Raw genomic sequence first — 18,280 nt, 5'->3', positions numbered from 1 at the left:
GGTTCATTCAGTGGTATAAGGCAACGGCCTTGCCGCAGTGGATACACCGGTTTCCGACGGATCACTGAAGTTAAGCGCTGTCGGGCGTGGCCGGCACTTGGATGGGTGACCATCCGGGCCGCCATGCGCTGTTGCCATTTTTCGGGGTGCACTCAACCTCGTGATGCCAACTGAGGAGCTACTCGAACGATCAGTAGCAACTCCGGTCAAAGAAAACCATCGTAACGAGCGAGAGAGCGGTGTGCTGACCACACGCTCATCCTATCCGCATCCTCAATGAGGATGACACGGCGGTCGGATGGTCCCGATGGGCCACTTGTGGCCTGATGACGGAGTGCAGTGGTATGACATATGTGAATACTGTCTGTAAAACGTGTTACGAATACAGTTAGTAGTAAAAAAAGGAACTAAAACTTCATACCTGTTTTGCTACATACAGAGCGAAAACGTAATAAGCAATTAATCTTTTTCCTTTCGTTAATTTGTGGAGGGGTGTCGGGAAGAAAAAGTTTCGGTAACGTTTGAAATTATGTTTAAAGTTTGTTCGAAGTCGCTGATTGCTCTCAGATACTGGTTGATTATAGTTTGGATAAATTTCGTGCTATGAGTTATGCTGCTTCAAGACACGTACAAAGTTTGTAACTTAAATGCCATACATATCACGTTAAACCCTTAACGTAATGTTATAACTATTAATCAGTAGTTTATGACAGCGTTTTAAATTCGGTCAATAATTACAGGAAACGCTGGAATTCATATTTTTGTGGCCCATGGAAGCAGTTAGAGAGGCAACCTGCAACTGTGAATGGTTGACCATTGTAACCGTTTAGTAATATAAACAGGTGAGACACGTAATGTCGTCCGCACACGGAGCAACCAAAAAGGAACGCAACGGACAGGCGACCTAAATCGGCGACTGGTTGCCAACTGTCCGGCAACGCAGTTCAGCACACTGCGCAACTCTAAAAACGAGAAACTGCATTTGGCCTGTGCGAGCGTGTGGGAAAAGGGGGTACTGACTGTTGCGACCAGCTTCTTTTGGTTACAGTCGGCGTGTCGGATACAGACTTAAGCTCAGAGCTCACGGATTGCATTCCGAGCTATCCGTTTCCTTCTCATCCTTCGCTTTGGCTGCAAAATTCTCTTGCCGAAGGTTTCTCTCACCATCTGAATTCCAAACTAAATCCTTTGGGATAGCTGCCATTGCCTGAATGACATTTAGCGACTTGTTCCACGGAGGCGAGATGGTGTACCTCAAACACAGCCAACTCGATCACCATCATCGAATTGAAACAAATGTTACCATTAGGTAAGAAATTATGATAATAACAAGCCAAAAAACTATGGAAAAAATATAGGCATTACCGGAAACTGTTGCAGGAAATTTCGTGAAAAAATCAGCCGCGCGTAATACAACAACAACAACAATAATAATAATAATACAGGGCACCACGAAGGAATTATCCGAATGGGACGGAAATGGGTAGATGTTCAAAATGGTTCAAATGGTTCTGAGCACTATAGGACTTAACATCTGTGGTCATCAGTCCCCTAGAACTTAGAACTACTTAAACCTAACTAACCTAAGGATATCACATACATCCATGCCCGAGGCAGGATTCGAACCTGCGACCATAGCGGTCACGCGGTTCCAGACTGAAGCGCCTAGAACCGCACGCTCACACCGGCCGGCAAACAGGTAGCTGTGACGTACATGTACAAACAAATAATTACAGTTTCAAAGAAATTAGATGATCTCTTCAAGAGAAAGAGCTTCATAAACTGACCAAATCAATAAAGCTTTGTCCATCTCTGGACCATGTGCAAGCAGTTATTCGGCTTGGCATTGATTGTTAGAGTTTTTGTATGTCCTACTGAGGGAACACGTGTCAAATTCTGTTTAAATCACAAGACAGCTAGAGGGTCCTGCCCTTAATGCTCCAAATGTTCTCAACCGGATGGAGATAAGGCGTCCTTGCTGGCCAAGGTATAGTTTGGCAAGCACGAAGATGAGTAGCAGAAACTGTCACCATTTGCGGGCGAGTATGTCTTGCTGGAAATATGTAAGCTCAGGTCAACAAGGAGGGGCATAGAATATTGTCGACGTACAGCAGTGCTGCAAGTGTGCTACGGATGAGAACCAAAGGGTCCTACTGAAATGAAATACCTCCCGCCCCCAGTCAATCTCTGCTGGTTGTCGGGGGTTGGTACCTCACCGATGTCAGCGACGTCTCCACATACGCCTTCGCCGGTTATCAGTGCTCAGTTCGAAGCGGGACGCATTACCGAAGACAATTCTACTCGAATCAGGCCTAAGACAATATTGTAGACGCCCCGGAGAGCGATGAGATACCAGCTTGACTGTCTCCCGCTATATGGCCTGAAAACCAGGCGTGAACGTCTGGGGAGCCATTTCATTTCATAGCAGAACCCTTTTGGTTGTCATCCGCAGCACCATTACAGCACAAAGCTGCTCTACGCCCGCTTTGCTGACCTTCAAGCAAGCCCCTCTGAGCTTATATTTCAGCAAGATTATGACTGCCAGAACATGGCGAGAGATTCTACTGCTTGTCGTCCTACCTCGGCCAGCGAGGTAGTCGGACCTCTCCCCAAATGAAAACATTTGGAGCAATACGGACAGGGTCCTCCAACTATGTTGTGATTTTGACGACCTAACGCTCCACTTGGACAGAACTTGGCACGATATCCCTCAAGAGGCCATATAAAAACTCCGCCATCAACGCCAAGTCGAGTAAGTGCTTGTATAAGGGCCAGAGGTGGGCCAATGCGTTACTGAATTGCTCAATTTGTGCTCTTTCTCTTCAATGAATCATCCAATTTTTCTTTGAAATCGTAATCATTTGTTTTACATGTACAGCACATTTACCAATTGTCAATCTATTCGGATGATTCCTTTGAGGTGCGAAGTGTTTTCCTATTTTTTTTTTGTCTTAGAATGTACATCTTTTCCACACTTATCATGCCTTCATTCGCAGCTAAAGAACCTAGAAAAAACAGCTTACCAGGAACGCACGTGTTCGCTACTACTACATCGAGAACAGCGGTGGCAGGGGCTAAGTCATATCTGCACCGGCAGGTTTCCTGTGGCGGTCAGCGCCACTTCCGCTCCCGGGTACCGCCGCGTCTGCCTGTTAACTAACACGTCTCTGGCCAAACCAGCTACATTCTACGGAGCGTTACACTACCAGTTTTTCAACAGAAAGTCATCCATGAGATGGGAGGTGTTCGGGAGAAATGATTTTAGATTAGTATTCAAACTTGCATTGCTATCTAACAGTTTATGTTATTGGACAAAATGACCAAAAATTTATTAAAATTTCGCGGAACGACATTTTAAATATATTCTCTTGCTTCTGCAACTGAACCATTTAATCTTATTTTAGCTGTTTCATTTAGAAAGTGATACATTATTGTTGTTCTTTCAAACAATAATTACACTTCACATGACCAACGATCAATATTGATACAAACGATTTATCCAGGAACACTTTTCGCATCCCCTAGATAACACATACCCACCATCATTGAATACAATAGCATTAAAGAGACGTATTGTGCATTTCAAAGTTGACTGTAATATCGCTCAGTGCTATCAAGAGTCTCACTTGTTCGTTTCCCCAGCAATTAGCTAACAGCAGCCGATGGCTTGCCAGAGAGAAAGAGAAAGACAGAAAGAGAGAGAGAGAGAGAGAGATAGAGAGAGAGAGAGAGAAGAGGGGACAGAAGCCATTTGCTATTACACTCAACCAAAGAAAACTCCTCGTGTCATCTTCACGTGTTAGAGAAGGGACAACACTTGTCTCACAACTGGCGAACGACGCAAAGATCAAATATCTCTAGGATATGGAGATTCCTTCTGCCAAGTGTCAACAGCCTCCTTAGAGAGTTATGAGTGGGTAGAAGGCAACGCTTGGAGTGGGAAAGCACCCCGAAAGGCGGATAGGCCTGATAAGGCTAACGGATGGTACAAGGGAGGCAAGGGGGTAAACATTGTACTAAAGACCTATGTGACATCTCTAGTCCCACTGGTCTGTGCTCTTAATAGAAAACAATAGAAGAGGGAGAACTTACAAACAGATGAAGGAAGATGCCAACAAGACACAATGGACAGCCTCCAGTTTAAATCTATCATAAGGCAGATACACCAAAGAAGAAAGGGTTTTTCAGTAGTTTTGTAATTTTACTATGCACCATTGGAATTGCACAACTTTTATAAAAAGGAAAAATAACTTGAGAAAACAATGAAGCTACAATTAAATTTACCAAGTAATAAATATCATATGGACTGGCCCTCTTCGATTTTCTGCAGAAGTATAGGACTTGAAAATCAGGACCCGAACAATTTCCTAACGCAACACAACGAGGTTCTCATAAAACTCGACAAAAAAAAAAAAAAACTTCAAAAATTACAAGACTTCCGAGGTCTCTTAACTACAAAAGTTACCATCTTATCTTCATAGCTTCAGGTAGCTGTGAGCGTGGTGTAAAGGTGTTGCATTCGTTAAGTCACTGGTCCGATAGCAACTTTTTTTACTTTTCTTAATTTTGCATATTTATTAACAAATTTAAAAAAAAGTATTTTTAAATTCTAATCACACGAAAATGTGAGTGTTCAAGATGAATTAAAATTTTGTTAAAAATGCGAAGCATCGAATAAAAAATAAACTATTTTTTCAAAATTTCTTGAGACTTTAACAATATTATTGATGTACACACTGCTGCTATAAATAGTTCATTCGTTTTCAATGTTCCATATTTTACAAAGTGTTACACGTACAAATAAGAATGCCGTATTAGAAGAACAATAAACTCACCGATTTTGCATTGTACCTATCAGTTGCCTTTGCTAAATGACGAAAACTCAGGGAGAGAGATTTTGTGTATTCGGGTGTGCGAGAGGTTTATCTTTTATAATAGTGTAGTGTGCTTTCAGAAGGAATTATGGGAAAGAACCGAAACTTGAGGATGGACATTTCGCCTCCATGCCGATATTCAGCGTCGAAGCAATTTTCCATTTATCTAGAAAGTTTAATAGCCACACTGCGAGAGCGCTGGACACTGAAAATCCTCATGGAAGTATGGTGCATGAATAAGATACGCCTTAGGTTATGTTTTCTGTGCAACGTGACAGGCGAAGCTCTATGGTCTTTTTTCTTTCTGTGACAAGACTGTGACTGATACCTCTTACCTTGATACGTGTGGTGGTTTCCACAACTGAGTGCTGATTCCGAGACTTTCATCTTACAATAAGGCGGAACACCTTGTTATCGGGGCATCGAAGTTTGTCGCTACCTATACGACAAAATTCCGCATCAGTGGACTGGACGTAGTGGTGAAGACGATGTGGCTCAATTCTCTTGCCCCCCCCCCCCCCCCCAACCATGTCGTCTAGCCTAACGACGTGTGATTTTTCTTTAGCGGTACATGAAGAATCGAGTTTAGGTACCCTTAACTGCCAAGTACACTGGAACATATCAGAGAACGCATCAATGCTGCTGCGATGACCACTGATACGGTGTTGCTACACAAGATAAGGGACGAATTTGACCAGACGGGGGCACTCATAGAACAGATGTAGAGTGCAAAATGAAAAGTTACGTTCTATTTGTGCACGTACCATATGTACACGTAATAGTTTGGAAAACATAGTGGTTTGAAAACTAATTAATCATTTATAACAACCCTGTATACTTTTTTTATTTAAAATGCGGCGTTTTGCGTATCTATGTCAAATTTTAATTACTGTTCCTATGAACAGAAATACTAACAGTAATTAAAAATATATTATTTGTTCTAGAAAATTATGATTCAATATATGTTTATTATCATTTCAAGTTGATGTATACAGAATACAAATAAAATTTAAGAAAAGATGATGACGTTCACCCAATGGCCCACGCATTATACCTATCATTCGACTGCACCTTCAAAGATGAGAATGCTAATGGCACAGATGTAAATATGCAAATTTGGTTTGATGAGCATGTGAATGAATTAAAGCGTATCCTCAGCTTCCGCCATCACCTAATCTGAATATCAGAGCGCCATTTTGGTCTCCAGATCGACAACAATTGAGGTAGGAAGGTTAGTATTTGTCACGTTGAAGTCGAGGTGATTAGAGACAAAGCACTCCCTACGATATGGGGAAGGAAAATAGGCTGTATTCTTAGCTTAAGCGATCTGGAAGAATCAAAGCAAACCAGTCTGGGTTTGAACACCAGTCCTTCAGAATATGAGCCCTGTGATACATCAGAGTGTAACCTCACATGGCCAGAACTACCGAAGGGATCGGCGGAACACGGTGCTAATCCAGAATAGTGTATTTTGAGAGGTTTGATTAAATTCAAAGAGAAGAACATAAACAGAATAAGATAAAACAATTTTCACAGGGCGTTCGGAAATTCCCGGTGTAAACTTCTAGGACTTGTAGAGGGGGGAGAGTACATAATTTTTTGAAATGGACGCCACGTCCGGAAACTTACCGCTTCTGTTCTACAGCCGTTTGAAAACGTTTGCTAGGTAATTATGCAACAGGGTAGTCACTGTGCGGGGATGCTTACATCGGATTGGCTAATGTCATCTGGCGCCTATCCTACCTCTCTGACCTGGGTCGAGCTTCATTCACGCATTTGTTGGGTGTCGGAGATACATGGCTGAGTACACGTTTGCAGAAAACATCGACACCGCCATCATGTATGCCGAAGCTCACAGTAGTGCAAAGTGCTGCTCGTCGCCTTTATCAAGACAGTTAATCACAACATACGATCCCATAGCACACTCTTGTCGCCACAGTTACGAAAGGGCTTCGAGAAAGGCGTAACTTCACCGTCAGTAGGCTTGATAGTGATACTCCAAGGAGACGCCGCACACCCGAATTGGAAGCATGACGTTGAAGAGAACCCGTCAACTAGAACGAGCAACAGCGCGTGTTTCTTTGGTTATTAATCAATGGAATCGTAGAAAATGTGATGTGCTGTGTCACGCCCAATTACTTGAGAAAGTGGTTGCTTTACCAACAGGTTTTCAAACGGCTGTAGCACGGAACCGGTACGTTTCCGGACATGCATTCCGCCGGCCGCTGTGGCCTAGCGGTTGTAGGCGCTCAGTCCGGAACCGTGCTGCTGCTAAGGTCGCAGGTTCGAATCCTGCCTCGGGCATGGATGTATGTGATGCCCTTAGCTTAGTTCGGTTTAAGTAGTTCTAAGTCTAGGGGACTGATGACCACAGCAGTTGAGTCCCATAGTGTTTAGAGCCATTTGAACATGTATTTCCATTCCAAGTACTATCTACAAACTCCCCTCTACGAGCCCTAGAAGTGTGTAACGGAAATATTCGTATACCATGTTTAATGCACGGTGTCTTCTAGTGGCCCCTGTGGAACAACTTATTACCAGCATTTGAAGAAATCGAAAAACACAATAGATAACGCGATCAGACTAAATAATGCCGCTAAAAGGCTAAAAAAGTCACCCAATCCCAGTTGCAGATTGTCTATCCAACGGTTCCCAGGGGCAACAGACATTTGATTTTCAATATTTAATACAATTATAGACCAAATTTAAAATGCTGTCATAATTATTCATTAACAGGCATACTCGTACGTTAGAAATTTAGCACAATCAATAAAGTATTAAAGTCACAAGCTGTGTACAAGTGTTGAGGTAGTGTAACTCATGGCGCGCAAATTACTCACACTATATTTATCTATGATAAATAATGTGTTATTTCTGTGCTACTCTTTATTCACAACAAATTTTGCAGACAGATTCCAAATGTACCGCTGAATGTGCCGACAAAATTACATCACTGCACTAAACATACTACAAGAGGTATTACGTCAAAATACTACGATTCTTTTCATTTTGCTGAAGAGGGCACATCATCAGATTTCAAACTGCAAGAACTGAAGATTGGGTGTTTTAGCTACTTTATACTGTCCTACTCGTAGCGAAGTATAAAATTGATAAACCAGACACGAATAGATACATTCTCTGATTTAAAACGTATTCGGTGGTCATTTTCCACACTTAGGGTGGTGTTTTTTTGTTTTTTTGTTTTTTTTCATTTCTTTAAACGTCGGTAGTTCAGCCGGTGCCAAAACGCATAGCATATACTAACCAGTATCTAGCCTGTCATGAAGCATCCATTATATATATTATTGGTAATTTCAATGTTTTACTTACAATTTTTGAAAGTTTGGATAGCAAGTGTGTACTATTTTAACCTCTATTGAAATCTTTTCTTTTTTTTTTTTTTAAGCAACAAGAATCTAGAAAGTCGTAGGTGTAACTGTTCTATCATACATGACATCACCTATAAAAAATCCGATATAGTTACAAAAAATTTTTAGGTGTAATTCGTTGTTGACTAGCATTAACACAAAGCACTTGACGCAATAGTAGCGCACTTGTACTTTCAGTATGTGTTCGGGACTGAGAGGATAAATGGGATAAATATAGGCCACATAAATGTTACGATAGAGTGCTCCTATTTTATGGCGAAACACAGAAAAGACACTGCCACTATCTTTCATGTAGAGAGCCAGATTTGAAGTACACATTACTTCATTTTGATTTTCATCACTACTTCGAGAGTTCTGGTGTTGATCCAGATGAGTCGAGATGCTCATAGGTTAAAAGTCAAGGCACGTTCTAGGGCAGTGAGCTGAGTCCATTTCGTTGGCGTGGGCTGCGGCTGGGTCACACAGATACCACCGCTAGGCAGTCCCAGCAAAACCGCGAAGACCGCAATGCGGGTCAGGTGTCGCCCTGGTGCAGCCCAACGAGTCGAGCCAACTTCCGCAATTGCCAACTCCCAATGACCGACTGGCCTCAACAAGCGGTATCTTCTTTTCTCACCTGCGTCTTCCACTTTTGACGAAGACATCCTCCACGTACTTTTGTTATTCATCTAAAAGAAAATGCTAGTGGTCATCCAGGAAATATTTTTTTTGTTAGTTTTACAACTTTCGAAGCATGTAAGACTGAAGCAAGAGCACTTCTTGCTGTATGAGTGTGGAGATGTTTACTTGTTTCCTTTACTTGTTTATATCAGGCACTTTTTTCTCCGTAACACATTAAAACAAGAAAACGGGCGTTTGTAGCGAGCAAGCTAGTTACTGCTTACGGCCCCAAAAACATTTCATTTCACTTTTATGTATATTTCCATTAACGTGTGTCACGGTGCCGATATATTTATATATGGCATAGTCGTAGTAACAGCGAAGCACTACGGCATCATGCAAGACGCAAACGTCTATCTACGATCGAATCTCGATGCTCCAGTACCTAATGCAACATTAATTGATAGCGTCGTTGATTCATCATGAGAATACGTAAGCGTCGTGTGCTGCGGAGGCCCACGTTCAACAATGTGCGCTGGGCGGTGTGCTCCAAAACACTTGTACCTGCACCAGTACTGTACTCTAACGTAAAATCTGCCACAGATAGCCGCCAATCCCGCTTCACAGGGCTTCCGACATCTAAATCTACATGGACACACTGGAAATCACACGTAAGTGTGTGACTGAGTCACACTCTAGACAAGAAACCGTATTAAAAAACATTCACCTCTAAACAAATTTCTTGACACTATTCCATTTATAAAATGTCACCACTGAAGTCTTAGTAAGCAATAAGAAAATATTTCATTAAAAATTACAGTTGCGTAAGATCAACACTGTAGAGATACAAAAATGTAACTCAACATGAAATGTATTCCAGCACTAAAGTCCTCATACACTGACTAAATTCTTTTCGTCTTTGCAAATCCTTTAACATCGACTGTGACAAAAATTTATAAAAATAGCAAGACATTTCTCATTTGTATGCCTGTGTTGAACCAAGAATGCCTCACTAAATGCTGTCACGATGAAGTAAAATATGTTCATTCGTTAGCTTAAATGTCACCATCTCAAAATAGTATCTGCCTTAGCAAATCCACCTCAATGCATAACGATAGCATTCCTTTTGTAATTGTATCTTCCACCGGATTAATAAAATAATTCCCAAGACCACCACATTCTGGGTCCTTCCTGTAGAAGCTCACTGCCACGACACTCCCTATCTCCCGTCCCAGCGATTAACACTAGACAGCGGCAATCTTCGCAGAGCAAAAAAAGATGGCCTAACTATTTTCCAGGCAGCGCTGCGGCTCTGGCTAAGTTACGCGCGCATGTGTTGTTATTGTTGTGGTCTTCAGTCCTGAGACTGGTTTGATGCAGCTCTCCATGCTACTCTATCCTGTGCAAGCTTCTTCATCTCCCAGTACGCGCGCATAACTAAACGAATACTCTCTTTCAAATTCTCAAGGTGGCAGGGGTAAAATACAGGGAGCGAAAGGCTATTTACAATTTGTATAGAAAATAGATGGCAGTTATAAGGGTCGAGGGACATGAAAGGGAAGCAGTGGTAGGAAAGGGAGTGAGACAGGGTTGTAACCTCTCCCCGATGCTATTCAACCTGTATATTGAGCAAACAGTAAAGGAAACAAAAGAAAAATTCGGAGTAGGTATTAAAATCCATGGAGAAGAAATAAAAACTTTGAGGTTCGCCAATGACATTGTATTTCTGTCAGACGCAGCAAAGGACTTGGAAGAGCAGTTGAACGGAATGGACAGTGTCTTGAAAGGAGGGTATAAGATGAACATTAACAAAAGCAAAACGAGGATAATGGAATGTAGTCGAATTAAGTCTAGTGATGCTGAGGGAGTTAGATTAGGAAATGAGACACTCAAAGTAGTGAAGGAGTTTTGCTATTTGGGGAGCAAAATAACTGATAATTGTCGAAGTAGAGAGGATATAAAATATAGACTGGCAATGGCAAGGAAAGCGTTTCTGAAGAAGAGAAATTTGTTAACATCGAGTATAGATTTCAGTGTCAGAAAGTCGTTTCTAAAAGTATTTGTATGGGGTGTAGCCATGTATGGAAGTGAAACATGGACGATAAACAGTTTAGACAAGAAGAGAGAGAGAGGCTTTTGAAATGTGGTGCTACAGAAGAATGCTGAAGATTAGATGGGTAGATCACATAACTAATGAGGAGGCATTGAACAGAATTGGGGAGGAGTTTGTGGCACAATTTGGACAGAAGAAGGGATCGGTTGGTAGGACATGTTCTGAGGCATCAAGGGATCACCAATTTAGTACGGGGGGTGGGGGGGGGGGGCAGCGTGGAGGGTAAAAATCGTGGAGGGAGACCAAGAGATGAATACACTAAGCAGATTCAGAAGGATGTACGCTACAGAAGGTACTGGGAGATGAAGAAGCTTGCACAGGATAGAGCATGGTGAGTTGCATCAAACCAGTCCCTGGACTGAAGACCAAAACAACAACAACAACAACTAAACGAGAGAAATGTTACATGCTCGTCCAACGGCATCCAAAAACAAGAAAATTACCTTTAAAATTAAATACACACCTTTCAAATTAACAGAATTTGCTTTTTTTTTTTTAATGTTTCAGGGTGGGCATAAAGTACCTCCCCTTGGTAATACGAGTTATGAAAAATGTTTGATACTGCAAGAGTAATCCGCGAAACTAACGCCGACTGGCTCTCCTAGCTCACACTCAGAGCCTGGGTGCTCTCTGGACTGCGGGATTTGGCTGTTTTCCGCGCTGCGCTGCGAGCTGACAGCGCCAGGCGCGGAGTCAACACGGGCTGGCCGTGACTAAGCGCGCTTATCTCGCAGGGCAAACATTCCAGCCGCGCGGCCAGTGTCAGGTGGCTGGCCCAGCCCCGCCTCTGCGCTGGACTGGACGCGCCACACCAGTGGCAAATGCACAGACAAATGTCTCGAGCCGGCTATTAAGAACGGATAATAAGCGCTCAGTGCCCCACTACGGACTGTGCCCGCTCAGTGGAAGGAGCTATTGGGCATTTACTGACAAACTAAACTCCCCATCGCACCCTCCTCAGAGTTAGTGGTAAGATGGGGGCCCAGTGGAGAGCCCGAAAACATGAAAACAGGAAGATGATGTACTGCACTGAAGGGAAAAGAAGAAGAAGGGCAAAATAGAAATAGTGAACGGTCCAAGAACAATAAGTGCAATAAATATAAACCTGAGACAGCAACGGCGTCGGCGGTAAGTGGCAATGGTGTTGCCAAAGTGGCGACCCATGTTCAAAACTACCTCGCACCATTTCTTTTTTTCCACAACATTATGAACTGTCCGTCCGGTCACTGAAATATTTGTTCTCTTTCTGTAGTCTTGGCAGTTGTCGTACTATACATTGGTTATAGAAGATGAGTAATGTTGTAAGAATACGATAATGTCGCAAGTAAATGTGATAACGGTGACATTACGCAAGATACCATACAGACGTCTCACAGAAATGAAAAACAGCAAACAAACATGTGTGAACTATGTTACAACAAAGGAATTCAAGAATCAAGACTTCCAAAACGGAACGCAACTTCAAAAACGTTAAAAAATATGGAAAATGTATAGATGTTAACGAAGATTATGTGGAAAAGTAAAGTAGATGTATATTACAATATCAGTCTCCATAAAAGTATTTTCTTATGAGCTTATTTTTTTATGACCGAATGGACCTTAGTTTTGGAATAAGCCATTTTCTCCATCCCGCGCACAGTTGCGATTGCAGCACATATCCAGAAGGGCATTTCTGCAAAGCCTGGTGAAATTAGCAGCATACCAAAAGTTTGTTTCCTGTCTAGCAATGTAGCACTGTGAGCTGTAGTCTACGAAACTGTTACTAGGAAATGGTTTAATACATTTTGAAAGTTCTTCCCCATTTGTGTGACCATATTGTTCGTAGCTGCTTTACAATTTCTGAGGCTATTTTTGTTCCGTCGTTATAACTACAATTTGTATTTGTAACGACGGGACGAAAGTACCCTCAGAAATATGTTGAGCGGTTGACTAAATGGCGGGCTCGGTTGACAGGACACGTTCTGAAACATCACGTTACCAGTAATTAGCGCTGTAGGGAAGTGTGTGTCTGTGTGGGGGGGGGGGGGGGGCAAAAATTGTAAAGGGAGACCAAAATATCTCTAGAGTAATTATGTTGCAAAGGATGTTGGTTGCAGTACTTATTCAGACATAAAGTGGATTGCGTAGTATAGGCTAGCACGGAGAGCTGCATCAAACCAGTCTTCGGACTCAAGCAATAACAAACACATTGAAAGGTTGAAAAACCTGTGACCATTTATATTTTATGATAATTTATTTGCCTGTACCAGCTTCACGCCGGTTTGCCCATCTTTAGACGATGTCCAGGTGAACTTGGTGGGTGACAGTATGGTTGTGAGTGCCGAAGCCAACGAATATAAAAAAAAAAAAGAAACCACTCATTATGTATCTTGCGCTCCGCAGAAATGTCAAAACACCCAATCTCCGTTCCAGTATCACTCAACACAGCCGTCACAAGCTCCGTACATATCGTATCGGGTTGAGTCGGCAGTATTCGAAGGCTTACGAGTTCTTACTTCCACGCATTTCCTGAGTCCAAACACAGAGTGGAATCAACGGACTGCGCGAATGACTAGTGTGACAACTGCTGAGTGTTTCCGACAAACATTAGTTCGGCGTACCTAATTTGTTACAGTGCGTTCTAACCGACTGAAAAATTAATTTGTGCTGTGAGTTGAATAGAGAAATGACTCGTATTTCACAACAACTAGTCATACTACTCACATGAGTTCACAGTAACGATGGCGTCCTGAAAAGTAACGCCTTCGAATTTTTAAATGAAACTCTTATAGCTTTTTAAATATAACAGAGCGTTATTGACTTTCTACATCTTTATTCTCCGTGTCATCTGCAGTCCTCTGGCGCTAGAGGGCTCCGAATTACAGCGTGGAACATGGCAGTCTGTAACATAACTATATCGGTGCTTGACAAAAACCTCGGAAAACGAGTTCGTCCACACACTGAACACCCTATCCTTCAGCATGACAGTCGCAGACCACACATGAGCGCTGGACATCTTAAACAATTCGGCGCCCCAGTTCACTGTCCTCTATCGTTCTTCATACAGTCACAACTTGGCCGCATCCGATTGTCATCTGTTTACAAAACATAAGAAACACCTTGAACGACTGCGCTTTGATAGTAGTGAAGCGGTGCAAACACAAGTAAAGTTGTCCCTCAATTAACAAAGTCCAACATTCTACAGTGACGAAATCAATCACCTGGTCTCTCATTGGGGGAAATGTGTTCGTCGGTAGGGTGAATACGTTGAGAAATATGATGTTGAGATAAAGAATAAAGATGTAGAATGTTAGTAAATAACCTTTGTTTCATTTAAAAAGCTTTACGAGCTTTCACATAAAACATTCAGATGGGTTACTTTTCAGCACGTCCTCGTACATGTTTTCAATTTCATATTGCAATTATCACGTAGCGGGAAAGCAGGAAACTGTGTGACTTTTCTTCCCTTTTAATTCGGAGGAGTGCCAGGAAATAAAGCGAAGTTTTACTTGTTTCGACAATCATGCTCAGTCAGAGGACAGTCTGTAGTAAATTTCGAAAGTGCATTGACGTCTAATGACATTTCATAACGAAACAAACGAGTACCGAATACTATGTAACGAGTACGTGTCTCGAGTTTACCGAATTGGTGTGGTACCAAATTTAATCGTTCCTTTTACAGCACGATTAATGGCAGAGGGTATAAAATGGTTCAAATGGCTCTAGGCACTACGTGACTTAACATCTGAGGTCATCAGTCCCCTAAACTTAGAACTACTTAAAGCTAACGAACCTAAGGACATCACACACATCCATGCCCGAGGCAGGATTCGAACCTGCGACCATAGCAGCGGCGCGGTTGCGGACTGAAGCGCCTAGAACCGCTCGACCACGGCGGCCAGAAGAGGCTACATAACATACGAGGGGTCGTTACGAAGTTTTAATTAACGCCTCTAAAAAAAGTTACGTAATTAATTTTTGTTTGTTCGTTGGTAGGGACACATAAAAATCTCGACGCCACAGTAACGTAGTTCTGCTACAGTAGTCAAACATCCCATTTACAAATTGGAGTATAGTGCGGTGATTCATTTTCGGCCGCAGCGGAAAAACTGCAGATGTGTCAGGGCAACCGAGATGAATTCTTTAGCTGTCTGAATAGCTCTAACACGGCTACAACATTTTCGCTGCTGCCGAAAACGAAAAACCGCACGGTGGTCCAATTTACAAATGGGCTGCGTCATGTTGACTCCTCTAGCGGCCTGCTATGGTAGTGTGACGCGGAGATCTCGTCGTGTTCCAGGACTACACACCGGTACATGTAGCCAAACACGAAAATTAATTACGAAACTTTTTTCCGAACAATAACAAATCTTCATACCTATCGCTGAAATTACCCTCGCTTCCCTGAAAAGGTGCGTACACTCTTGCGAGATTTGCTACTGAAATTATGAAGAGACTACGTTCCGGGAAGCGGCGAACAACATAAAGGGTGCCAGGGTTAAACTAATCTATATATAAAAGGCTCGCGTGTGTACGTAATGACAGACTTTTCTCCATGACCACCCGCTGCCACCCCACTCGTGGTTCTGGTGGTAGATAGCCCTTGGTCTCATGCTGTTAGTGAGGCACGTGGCAGTGGATGAGTGTGGCGAGCGAAAATCCGCGAAATATCGAGCAATAAATACTCTTACAAAAAGCAGTACACTCTGTGACTTAAGAACTTTTACCGTACATTTGAAAAAGCATTTATTGTTTCATTCGTCCGACATAATACGACGCTTGCAAGGTTTCGTCATTCAGACATTAATAACGACGCGTAATATCAAACATATCTCTTCTTAATCCAGTTGAGAAACCTGCCGTTGCCCTAGTCAAAATATATGGCATGGGAAAAGGCTTAAGTACCATTCTAGATATGAGACGCACACAGACGTGTATCTCTTTCAGGATATTATATATGCACTTATCCCGTTAGCAGCAAGGTAGCTTGGTAGCGGTGCGTGGCAGCGGGTGAGTTTGGTCAGCAAAAATATGCGAAAATAGAGCAATAAACATTGTTAGGTAAAGCTAAATAATATATGAGTAATGAGCTGTACGGTATAAGTGTAAATGTCATTGTTCCATTCACAATGCAATGTAATGGTGAGAGAGTCCTCAACTTGTTTCACACATGCTGTGGTGGATGGAACTGGATGACTGCTGTTGGGAGATATCTTTATGTAAAGCACGATGTGGAACACTTAGTTCTCTTAGAAAAAGCTATATTTTCTATGACTTTCGAACTTTCCCTTATTATTGCATATATTCGCCTATACAACCTTCACCCTGTTCCATTCGCACTGCCATTAACATTACCTTACGCAGATTTACCTAGAAGTTTTATGGCTTCACATTTCGCGGATTTTAACCTAAAACACACACACACACACACACACACACACACACACACACACACACACTGCCACGAACCGCGACCAAAATACCTTACTAACACGATAACTGCATTCATAATATCCTTAAGCACTTAAGGAGATACACGTCAGCTGCGTTCTTGCAGTCTTCAGTCCAAAGACAGGTTTGATGCAGCTCTCCATGATCCTCTATCCCGTGAAAGCCTCTCCATGTCCGAATAACTGCTGCAGCCTTCATCCTTCTGAATCTGTTTAGCGCATTCATCTCTTGCTCCCCTCTGCGATTTTTACCCCTTCACGCTGCCCTCCAGTACTAAATTGGTGATCACCTGATGCCTCAGAATGTGTCCGGCCAACCGATACCTTCTTTTCGACAGGCTATACCACAAATTCCTTTTCTCCCCAATTCCATTCAGTACTTCCTCATCAGTTACGTGATCGACCCATCTAATCTTCAGCATTATTCCATAGCAACACATTTCAAAAGCTTTTGTTCTCTTCTTACCTAAACTGTTTATTGTCCAGGTTTCATTTCCATAGATGGGTACACTCCATACAAATACTTTCAGAAAGGACTTCTTGACACTTAGATCTATACCCGATCTTAACAAACTTCTCTTCTTTAAAAACACGTTTCTTGCCATAGCCAGTCTACATTTTATATCCTCCCTAATTACACCATCATTAGTTATTTTGCTCCCCAAATAGCAAAACTCCTTTACTACTTTAAGTGTCTTATTTCCTAATCTAATTCCCTGAGCATCACCTCATTTAATTAGACTACATTCCATTATCCTAAATTTGCTTTTGTTGATGTTCATCTTATATCCTCCTTTCAAGATACCGTCCATTCCGTTCAACTGCTCTTCCAACTTCTTTTCTGTCTCTGACAGAATTACAATGTCATCGGCGAACCTCAAAGTTTTTATTTCTTCTCCATGGATTTTAATACCTACTCCGAATTTTTCTTTTGTTTCCTTTACTGCTTGCTCAATATATAGACTGAATAACATCGGGGAGAGGCTGCAACCATGTATCACTCCCTTCCCAACCACGGCTTCCCTTTCATGCCCCCCGACTCTTAAAACTGCCATCTGGTTTCTGTACAAGTTGAAAATAGACTTTCGCTCCCCGTATTTTAACCCTGCCAGCTTTAGAATTTGAAAGAGAGTATTCCAGTCAACACTGTCAAAAGCTTTCTCTAAGTCTACAAATGCTATAAACGTAGGTTTGTCTTTCCTTAAACTATCTTCTAAGGTTAAATCGTAGGGTCAGTATTGCCTCGCGTGTTCCTTCATTTTTCCGGAATCCTGACTGATCCTTCCCGAGTTCGGCCCCTACCAGTTTCTGCATTCTTCTGTAAGGACCCGTGTTAGTATTTTGCAACAGTAGTCCAGAACCGCAGGACTGCTACGGTCGCAGGTTCGAATCCCGCCTCGGGCATGGATGTGTGTGATGTCCTTAGGTTAAGTTAGCAACCGTGACTTAATAAACTGATATTTCGGTAATGTTCATACCTGTCAGCACATCTTGGTCACTACATGGAACAGTTTTGTCAACGCTGTCAGCAGCTCTAATGGAATGTTGTCTACTTGTTTCGTCTTAAGTCTTTCAATGCTTTCTCAAATTCTTCACTCATTAGCATATCACCCTTCTCATCTTTCTCTACGTCGTCTTCTATTTCTACAATATTGCCCTCCAGTACATCCCCCTTGTACAGATCCTTCTGTACGTCTTTATATCGTATCTAGAATGGTGCTCATGCCTTCTCCCATACCATATATTCCGACCCGTGCAACGCCGGGTTAGTAATAGTATTACCTGAGGCATAACAGAGATATTTATTAGTAACTCGAAATGTTTTTCGTCTTTTCGTGCGGCAGTTGATACTGCGTGCGTATGCGCGTAACTGCT

At 42.2% G+C, this 18,280-nt stretch overlaps 1 protein-coding gene and 1 pseudogene across 2 annotated transcripts in view; one reads left to right on the top strand and one right to left on the bottom strand.

The window, feature by feature from the left end:
• LOC126281596 (rho GTPase-activating protein Graf-like) overlaps positions 1-18,280 on the bottom strand; it is a 541,774-nt gene that overhangs the window by 463,267 nt on the left and 60,227 nt on the right. The gene's annotated exons all lie outside the window — the stretch shown is intronic.
• On the top strand, positions 20-137 carry LOC126282625 (5S ribosomal RNA; annotated as a pseudogene).

This window comes from Schistocerca gregaria, chromosome 7 (assembly GCF_023897955.1).
Source record: "Schistocerca gregaria isolate iqSchGreg1 chromosome 7, iqSchGreg1.2, whole genome shotgun sequence".
NCBI classification, from domain to species: Eukaryota; Metazoa; Arthropoda; class Insecta; order Orthoptera; family Acrididae; genus Schistocerca; species Schistocerca gregaria.
The sequence above is the reverse complement of the archived record's forward strand: the minus strand, read 5'-3'. Positions and strand labels throughout refer to the sequence as shown.